We start from the raw sequence: 10,923 nt of genomic DNA, 5'->3' as shown, positions 1-10,923 counted from the left end.
TGGGAAAGGGAGCAAAAGAATTGTGTGTAGAATACATAGAGAACTTCAGAAAAATATGTATTTGAACAGCAAAAGTAACTGGAAGATAATGTGAAAGATAATTTTTATATGGGAAGTAAAATTTTGGAAGAACTGTTTTTCTTCTTAAAACCCCCCTTACTGGTATTACGTATTTTTTTCACAATTAAGACAACTAGAATAAAAAGGTGAAATTGGCATAGGAAGGGATTTTGGCTAGCTCTGTGTCTTGTAGGTGACATCCTGTTAAAAGTGTTAAAGCATCTTACAAACCTGGGTAGCCAGTCATCACTGCCAGGGAGAAATCGATGTTTCTGTTGTGGGAATGTAGTTAACATATGGTTCACCCTTGGACCTTATGATGGGATTGCTAAAGCCTACACACCACCACCAAAATAGAAGAAATCTCTTTCTTTCTTTCTCTCTCTCTCTCTCGAACTCCCTATTAAAGACCAATTCAATTGAACCACCAGCTCTGCCTGCTCATCATTTCTATTACCGCCCCCCATAGTGAAGCCCCTATTGTCCCACAATCTCAGTGTATCATATTTTTATTGCTTGGCAGTAGCCTCCCTCCTCTCATCATAGGGATTGCACAAGAGAGCTTCCCTAAACTACTTCTCTCTCAATGTCTTGCCCCTATTGTTTAGGAAAAATAATGAAAACCTAAATAAACAACTGCTTTCTTACCTATAGATTACAGATCAGTTGCCATTATATGGTTGTTTCTTCAAGATCAGCACTTGTGTCTTCTCTCACCATTACTGCTCATAGGTTCTAATCTCCAGTTTACCTGGTTTAATTCCACTAGTCTAAATAATTTCTGGTCTCCATCAATTAACACAGTATCCATCTTTGAAGGCCTAGCTCAACTACCACCTTTCATGAAAGTATTTCATCTATTACATGCCATTTATTTGGGCAGAGGTATAAAAATGAGACACCTGACTTTAACGAACATTTGATGCTACATCTGTATCACAGAATCTAGTCAGTCCTCAAGCTAGACACAGGAGATCAAAATTTCCCTCTGCCTTCTCCTTTGTCCCTTTATCAAACCACCATTTTCTGCTGGGTTTGGTTTCTAAGTAGCCCTCCATTTCCTCTCTTCATCTCTCCACTGTTTCTCTAGTTTAGGCCCACCCTCTTTATCACGCCTGAATTTCCGGACCTCCTAAGAAAACTCACCCGTCCTGATCCTCTTGTAACCCTAAACCACTCTCCACAAAACCATTGAAGAATTAATCCTAAAACACAAATGTGATGATTGATTCCCTTCCTTGAGGTCTTTTCCTTACCGTAAATCACTTTTGGGATAACATTTATAGTGTTTGTATATACAGACTCTCTATTGCTAGACTTATCTATCTAGCAACATCTTTCAGAACTTACTATTATATAGTTTATAGTCCAGCACCACCAATCTGTTTGTTGCTAAACACATCATGTGGTTTTAGGCTTTGTCTCTTTTCTCCTGATCTTCTCCCTGCTCCTTTGACCCTTCCTGTCCCCACTGCATATAAGCAAATTGAACATAGCTTATTCCTCCTCTTTTTCTAAGTTAAAATGAGCATTTTTTTTTCTAGAAAATAATTAGAAAATCAGTTTTGTTTGATATTGACATCTGGTTTCACTGCATTTCCTCTATTCTCTCCATTCCCGTGGTGCTTTCAACATACAGCTATTCATTCATTTCCATGATGTTTCAAAAATATTTGTGTTTGTCCCCCTCAGCAGATAGTATACACCTGAAAGCAGAGAATATATTTGATCTGGGTTTTTTTTTTTTCCTCCCCACCAGCTCCTAATACATGGTGGGCAGTCAATACTAGCTTGTCGCATGAACTAGCAAAAAAAGAGCACCTTAGTTCATTGTACATGAACAAGTCAAAATGACAAGTTTAGCTCCATTTTAGTTGTATTAAGGTCAGTGATCAAACGAATATTTTAAAAATTTAATCTAAAACCTCTTTTCTGGCCTAGCCAAAATACTAATGCTAAGTGAACAATTCTCTTGGCTTCTTTGGCAGGTTAGTTTCCACATAACAAAAGATCTTGACACAGACTACCTAGAGAGACAGAGAGGAAAGGAGTGTGCAGACAGACGTCACCTTGAACTTACTGGGTATGTTTCAAGTTTATAAGATCAGTCAGTTACAGCTTGCAAAGGTGAATCCAGGTCCAGGTAAATGTTAGTATTAGATATTTGAGTTTTGCAAGAAAAACATTTTCCATTGGGTTGCTCCTTTTAAATACCATGACCAGAAGTGTCCACAGGGAAATCAAAGAAATGTGTTTGCCTTTACTTCTCCTTGTTATATGTGCTATCTATTCCAGGATTGTGACACTATACTGCTTTTGTTTGGTGAGTATGGATTTCCTATGGGGCCCTGAGGTATCTTTTGAACTACCAGAAAAAAAAAAATAAATTGTCATCTTATACAACTGAATAGATAAGAATTTGTGATAAATTATAAAATGCATACTAAGGGATTTTTAAAATCTGGCTACATTTGCGTATATTTTTCCTCTTATACAATTTAATAAGAACTAGAAATAAATGTTTCTACAAAACAAGTAAATGATGCATTAAGACTCAGTTCTAAAAAAAAGTTAAAAAAAAAAAAAAAAGACCCAGTTCCAAGTGATGGAAAGGTATTAAAAAAAAAACAAAAAACAAAAAACTAACATCAAAATATGTCTTGTCAAATAAAATGTTTAGACTATAATTTTAAAATTTACATTAAATGGCAGGTTTTGATAGCTTGATAATTTCTTTTGTAATTCTCTACCAGGGAACAAGACTACTCTTAGTTTTTCCAAATGAGAGATAAAGTGAAAATTTTATTGTGAATGTTTCTAGACTATAATGTTCATTTTTAAAAGAAGTATCTTTTGAAGATTCTGACCTTAAACTTTGAAAGTGAGCTTCCTACAAATATTTTTCATCTCACATTGCTCTTAATGAGCTTTATCACTGATTTGTTAGCAAACATCTTCTAAATGTCTATAGTTATCAAGCTCATGTGCTAGAATGTGAGAACTCCAAGGAGACATGAAAATTCAAAGACTCTTCTAAGATGATTGAGATAAGATCCCACTGCACACAATCAGTGAAATCACATAATCAATTTGGGAGACTTGTTTAAGGCCATACATCCTACCCAGATGTCAATGAACAAAGCACAATTTCTCCATTAATCAAATATGTATCTGGAGTACAAGATGCCACATATAGCCACAAGTCCATATTTCCCATGGAAATGTTTGAAAATTGTAGATGCTACAGTGAGGAGTGAGAACATACTAAAGAATTTTAATATGTTAAAGTCTCTCCTTGCCAAGCCTAGCAGGTAGGACTCATGCGCTACGTGCAGAGCTTGGATCAGGTATATAAGGGACTATCTCCATAGACCCTGCTTTTCCACAGATGGCCCATTTCAGAGTAAAGAGCAAAGGCCCCTTTTCTGGCCACTAGCCACTCTCTACCCTAAAGCTGTTAGGTGGCACTAACTGAGGGTTTACATAGCAGCTGATGGCCAAATAATCCAAGTGTAATTAAAAGTCACGTTCAGAAAACAAAAAGAAATCCCCACAGAGCAGTTTCCAGGAGGAAAGCTATCAGGCATCCACATGGGAGGCCAAACACAATGGATATGTGAGCCAAAAATGATTTGGGAAAGAAAAGGGACCTGGTGAAAGACGGAAGCATGAAGGAGGGAAGCTGGAAACTCTCTGGCTCCAAAAGCAGTGGCTGCTCATTGCTGATTAGCTCACTTGAAGGTGACAGGAAAGGAAAATAAGAAAAGTCCCTGCCTTGGAACTGAAACAAGAGAAATGCCCTAAGCTCATTAGCATCAGGGAGCCAAAAGGCTTTGTTCCCACACAACATTAGCAGAGAGAATTACAGAATAATGACCGTCTTCGGTAAACAGACTTAATGCCTGGATGTGGCTCAGGGGCCCCACGTCTTATTATTTTTCCTGTGGACAAAAGGGGACATTTGTATTGAAATCTCTGACGTCAGGAAACAAGCTGGGCTAGACTTTCCCTAGGGGGCAGGAGGAACTTAGTGAAGCAATGAAAGATTATAAAGTGGTAAAACAGTTTTGACAGGCAAACCCTTTGGAGGAAAAAAAAAATCTTCCTTCATCAAGGCAAGTTTCTATGATTTAGGTTAGAAAAGAAACATATCAAATGTGTGCTTTAGGAAAATTGTACTACCTGAGTCTCCTTGTTGGGAAGGTTTGAAACTAGATACCGAAACCTGTTTTGGTTGAAACATTTTTTTTTTCTGGATTATCTCAATTTGGCAGAAGTTATGTCCCTTAATGAAGTATTTATGCTATAGGAGGGGAGGGGTTTCCCTCTGTATAAGGAAATTCATTTTCTAAAATTACTTTCAGACTATCTGATTTCTGCCCATTGAACAGTAAGAGGGCATTGTTTGGATACCCAGTCTTACAGAGCAGCAGCACACACAGTGCCTGGACTGTTTTGTGAAGACTGCAGGACAGGAATATTTGGGTTCTTACAACTGCTGTTTTTTAATATGCAGAGAGCACTTAGTAACAACGTACATATAATTTTTTTTTGTCTAATCCTATTTCAATATCAAAAGTTGGATAAACTGGCACCATATATGGAACATGCATTTGGCTTAAAATATAGACTATGTGGCATTCATGACATTTGGTTTGGGGGAAAGTGCTCTAGAGGATCTCATAAATCACGCTTCCCTCCAGAGCAGCTAAAAGTGAGGCTTACTGAGAGGCTTCTGCAGTTACCAACCAGGAGGGAGGAGTCATTCGTAGTAACGTACCATGTGCAGGAAAAACAAATGGCATTAACTGTAAACTGGAAGTCACAAGCACAGAGGTTTTGGGTTCTAGGCAGTGATGTGTGTGACTCAGTGGTTTCTCACATGGGCAACTGTACCATGAACGGCTGCAAGTTTATTCGGGGTTTAAACAATACTTAAAAGTCGAAGGATCTCTTAGGGAGAGCATATATTTTGGAACGAATGTAGAGATTTTCCTTTTTTTTTCAAAAACATACTGAATGGGAACCACAGGTTTCTCTGGTGCAGGCAACTAGCTCCTCATTTTTGCCTACCAGATGAACACAGATGTTTTCATGGGAGGTAGTAAAGTGCAGCAGCTAGGACTGATGATTATGAAGTGAAATAAATCTAGAACACAATCCTAGTTCTGCCTATACACTACCTAATTTTTCTGAACTTCATTTTCTTCATGTATGAAATGGAGATAACAATAGAACCTATGTCAAGGATTTTCATAAGTATTAAGCAATGTTTGTTCCTTGATTAGCACAGCATCTGGCATAGGATAACCATTCAAAAATCATACAATAAAATAAAACTAATTAAATAGTCTCCATAAATCATGGCTGACTTTCTATTAGTAACCACATTGGAGATTCACAGTGACTGAGAGCAAGGAAAAGGTTTCTTTGACAAGGAAAATTCCATGAATATAAAGTCTTATTACTCCATGAGGAATAGGTCGTAGCAGCTGCTATTATTATAAGGATACCCAAGAACTCAACAGAGAAGAACTCTCATATCTTCGACTTTGTCTCCCTAGGTTTTTCAAGGTGGTAAATGACAGTTCCATGTCACCTTCCTTGTCTTTCCTTCCTTTGTTTTATAAAGTTGCTTTGTTTTATATAGTGTGCCTCTTATATGATTATTTGGATGAGACCCAGCCCCACCTATATGTAAATTTTAAGTAATTTATTTTGTCAAATCTCAAGGTGAAATTTGAATTATTAAAGTGTGAGATAAAGGAACAAAACAAAACAGCATGAAAAGCTTCTTCTTCATTCATTTGACAAGGGCAGACTTTGGAAATTGGGTAAATGGAAGGAGACAAAGGGAATTATGGGGATGTGGTAGCTCATATATGCTGAAGAAGGCCCTTATCTCTCAGTTAAGAAAGAGGGGCTCTTCCTGACTTCCTCTGGCAGCCTGTGGAATACCATATGACATTCATTCCTACCAAATAGATTCTTCTGAATCAGGCCAAGATACTCCAGAGGGCCACATATTTTTAGGAAAGACAGTAACTTGTGTATAAAACACATAGGACTTTGATGTTTTGATGAAAAAAAGTTACTCTTATTCATTGCTTTCTAGAGTCACATAATTTGATTTAAAGAAATCTTGGCTTATTGCCATGCAAACTGTTATCTTTACCAGCCCCAGACCTTGAAAATCACTACTTAAGACAATTTTCAAGAAATTATAGTAAAATGTGACTATTACTATTGCACAGAAATCATTTGGCTTACCAGGGGAATTCTTAAAACACTTGAATGAACTTCATTTTTCTTTTTTTCTTTCTCTCTCTTTTTGGTGAGAGAGGAAAAAAAAAATCCCTCTAAAGGCAATTTGGGAAGAATTTCTTTATTTATTGACTCACATGCTGCATGTATCTGACCTTATCAATAAAGCAAAATTTTCAATATATAACCTAGAAATCATTGTTCTGACTCCCTCTGGTGTAGGGGTGTGGAAAGTGAAATCCAAAACAAACCTGTAGCCTTTCTTGATTAAAGTAAGTTTCCACTCTGGAAGAAAAGATTGTACTGTTATAAAACTTCATATATTTGAAGAAGAACTTCCATTGACTATAGCCAAAAGGAGAGATGTGTGTGTGTGTGTGTGTGTGTGTGTATGTGTGTGTGTCTGCTTTTCAGTAATTGGAAGTCAGTTATACCTTCAAAGAAACTACAGAATTTCTTTTGGAGGTTGGTTCTGTTCAATATTTTCAAAAGTTAGGTAGATTCAGAGAGGTAATAACCTGTCTCATGCTCACTTAGATAATATCAATGATGTAGGCTTTTCATAAGATTGCCCAATTGACTTGAGGACAAAGAAAAGAAAATACTGGGACATTGATTCAACCTGAAGGATTTTAAAGAATTCTCCTATTTCTTGAAGAGAGCCTGCTTTCATCTGCAATGTGAGCCATGGGAACTCTGATACTCTCTGCTCATCCTTACCTTTGTAAGTCAAGAGATTTTAGCACTTGTTGCATTCAAAACAAAAAGAATCAGTTGAATGTCAAAGTTGGCATCTCACTGGAATTTACTTCTCAGTAATAAAATGTTTTATATTCTGTTTATTTTGTATGGTTTGGTCTTATTTGCCCTTTTCCAGAAAGAAGGTATTTATTTTTGCATGAAAAACAAGAGGTATAATATTTATGAAGACTTTTACAGTCAATGCATGTGAAGGAAATACAATTACAATGCAAAAATAAATTGTGTGGCAAAAAGTGCATGCATGTATTTGTGTGCAATTTTCTGTGAAGGAGTTCCATAGATTTTATCAAATTCTCAAGAAGTCTTGAGAGTAAAAAAAATGACCAACCGATCTGCACAAAAACTGTTCTGAATGATTAAACTAATAGAACAAATGAGTAAATAAGTACAAGAAGTTTAGGTTTTGAAGGATATTAAGTTGAGTTGTAATTTGTCTTTTATATACTCATATTAGGGCTCCTAGGTGGTTCAGTTGGTTAAGTGTCTACCTTCGGCTCAGGTCATGATCCCAGGGTCTTGAGATCAAGAGCAGCATCCCCTGCATCCCTACTTCTCCCTTGCCCCTCCCCCTTGCTCCTGCTCTCTCTTTCTCTCTCTTAAATAAATAATAAATAAATAAATAAATAAATCTTAATAAATAAATACTCATATTAATAGAAGAAAGAGGGAGTGAAGAGGTTATATTTTCTGAAGTTGGGAAAAGTTAATGGTTGTGACCATATGTATTGAAGAGCCCAAACAAATAGTCAATGAATTTCCTACAAAGGAAAATACACCCATGACACATTTTACACATTTTACACCCAGGACACATTTGAATTTGCAAATAGATCCTTCATTAATCAGAGACACAGAATCATGGAGATAACTTATTAAAATGCAGATTCAGATTCCAAAAATCTTGGTGGAGCCTCAGATTCTGGATTTCTAACAAGCTCCCAGATGAAACTATTGCTGCTGCTTTGTCACATGTTGAATAACCAGGCCTAAGGCTAACAAATGCTGTAGTGAGCAAAGAAAAGGTTGCATGGTGTTTTACCTGACTTTGAAGTTTATCCTGCAAAGATAAATTGACTCTTCCTTGTTACTTACAACCTCACGCAAGCATCAGTGTCTTTGTGTTATTGCCATGATCTCGTGACTATTCTTTCTGCCTCCTATTTGTCCTCCTTCTCCAAATTATCAATATTGTTATTATTGTTATTGTTATTTCTATTATTCATGCTGTCTGCCAGGTAGCCTTTTATTTATTTTTTTTAAGATGTATTATTCATTTACTTTAGAGATAGAGAGAATGCATGAGCAGAGGGGAGGAGGAGAGAGAAAATCTCAAGCAGACTACCTACTGAGTGGGGAGCCGATGAGGGGCTTGATCTCATACCCTGAGATCATGACCTGAGCTAAAATCAAGAGTCTGATTTGTAATCAATGAAACCACCCAGGCATCCCAAGCCAGCTAGTCTTTTAAACACTTTGTAAGAATTGACACATGAATCCACCCTGTTGCCACATAAGTCATCTTCCAAAATATCATTCTTTTCATATTGCTCTCATGCTCTAGAACTTCCATCAGCTCCAACAGTATTCTCAGAATAGATTTAGATCATTTTCTCCTGGATGCTCCCACTAACCATCATTGTTCCAGGGTCAGAACTTCCCATGTGAGACAAATCTCAACTTTGCACTGTTCTGTAATGTAAATATAAATTCTAACCTACCATTAGTTAACTAGTTAAGAGGGTCACCTTTTGATAATCTGTTAATTATACTGTTGAATGTTTTTCATCTTTTCCCTTGACATGCAAGGCTTTTGTAATTTTGATAACCTTCTGTGGGTAAGAAAGTACCAAACATTAATATGTCTAGATTATTCAATGTTTAAGAGTAGATATTAATAATAAAAAGATTCCAAGAACTTTCAAGGGGAAAAAAAAAAGTGGAGGATCTATTAGGACTGAGGTTAAGTTGGCAGGTGCAGCTTAATTTTTCCTATATATACCCTGATAATACATTCATCCAGTGTCTTTGTTAATTGATGTAGATGGCTATGATATTAGGTCAGGAATATCCTAAAATTATAAAGGGGTGCTGTTTTCTTAAACTGTAGAATTCTTGGGGAAGAGTACACATTTTCACAAGTTGTCATATCAGCACTATTCAAGATAGCAAAATGTGGAGACAACCCAAACATCCATCAGCTGATAAATGGATAAACAAAACTGGTATATCCATTCAGTGGAATATTATTCATGTCTAAAAGAGAATGCAGTACTGATATATACAATAACATAGATGAAACTTGAAAACATGTTAAAGGAAAAAACAGACACAAGAATGTCACATATTATCTGATAGCATTTATATGAAATTTTCAGAATAGGCAAATCCATAGAGAGAGAAAGCAGATTAGTGGTTGCCATGAGCTGAGGGAAGGGGATATTGGGAAGGGAAGTTTCCTTTTGAGGTGATGAAATATTTTGAACTAGACAGAAATGATAGTTCTATAACACTGTAATATAATAAATGCCACTGAATTATATATCTTAAAATCATTAAAATGATGATTTTCTATTGTGCAAATTTTACTTAAGTTATTAAAAAAATACATCTTTGAAGGAAGTCTGGCATATTATATTGTCTATTTCTTACCAGATTCATTGGTCTCATGTGGATACTAAAAACTTCAACAATTGTCAGCAGATTGGCCTTCTCTTTAAAGTTACCACTAGGATCTCAAATGGCCAAAAAGACTACAAGGAAGCCCATGACATAGATTCCTCCATGCTAACTTAACCAATTCAAACCAATTTACCTAGAATTCTGGGCCTTTCTTAATATGATTTATCATGACTTGACATTAATTACCATAACTTTCCAAATTTAACCTCTGCTTCATACAGATAAATCACATGAGAATTCCATGAATGCATGAACATAATTGTCATCTCCATATCTTTCTTGATATCATTAACCTCAGCCTAAATACTCCAGCCTCTCCACTAGACACATCCTATCCATTCTCTAAGTCCTAAAGTTGCATCAGGATTTATGGCCATCACTTCTGAAAGATGTGAGTTCTCAACCTGTGAGTTATATCTAACCCTCAAAGTTCCATCATGTGTTGTTTGTGATGCCTTTTCTTCTCAGCAAGCTTCATGAGAATTGAGACCATCTCTGTTACTATGACTTAGATAAGACTGTATGTAGCCCACTGATCTAAAAATAATTTAGTCATTTGTTTCAAGAAAGCTTTGCCCAGAAAAGATAAGCTATAACCTTATAAGCCATTTCACAACTTGCTTCAGGAGCTTCCCCAGATCAGTTTGTAAGAGACACTTAGGAAACAACTTACTTATTAACTTATTAACTTACTTATTAACTTATTAACTTATTAATTTAATTATTAATTAAAAAATTAACCACAGTTTACTTATCAAGACTCACTTTAAGACTTTCACTCTGCTGTGTCTGCCATTCTAACCAATTACATTACAAATTGTACCCAATCCCAATCAATTCCCAACTTTTAAGATCTACCTAAAACCACTTAAGCTCAGACCCCAAAACCCTATAAATACTCGAATTCTGGTTTCCTCAGTTTAGGCATTGCTAAGATTCTGTCAAGATGATGTTCTCCCTTAATGCAGTAAATCCTAATAAAGGTTTGGTTTTGCTTAATTAGCAGCTCTCTGGTGATAATCTGGGGGAGTTCATCATCCTAAAATATCAGTCAGTCTTCGTTATACTCATTTTATCCATGAGCCATGATGGATACAGAGGGAAACACTTCCTAGTAGAAGAAGAGCAGGAAGGAAGGGCTTACATGAGAAGAAAAGC

This window comes from Enhydra lutris, unplaced genomic scaffold, assembly GCF_002288905.1.
Source record: "Enhydra lutris kenyoni isolate GAN:26980312 unplaced genomic scaffold, ASM228890v2 scaffoldscaffold35, whole genome shotgun sequence".
In the NCBI taxonomy this organism is placed as follows: Eukaryota; Metazoa; Chordata; class Mammalia; order Carnivora; family Mustelidae; genus Enhydra; species Enhydra lutris.
Note: the sequence above shows the minus strand (reverse complement) of the source record.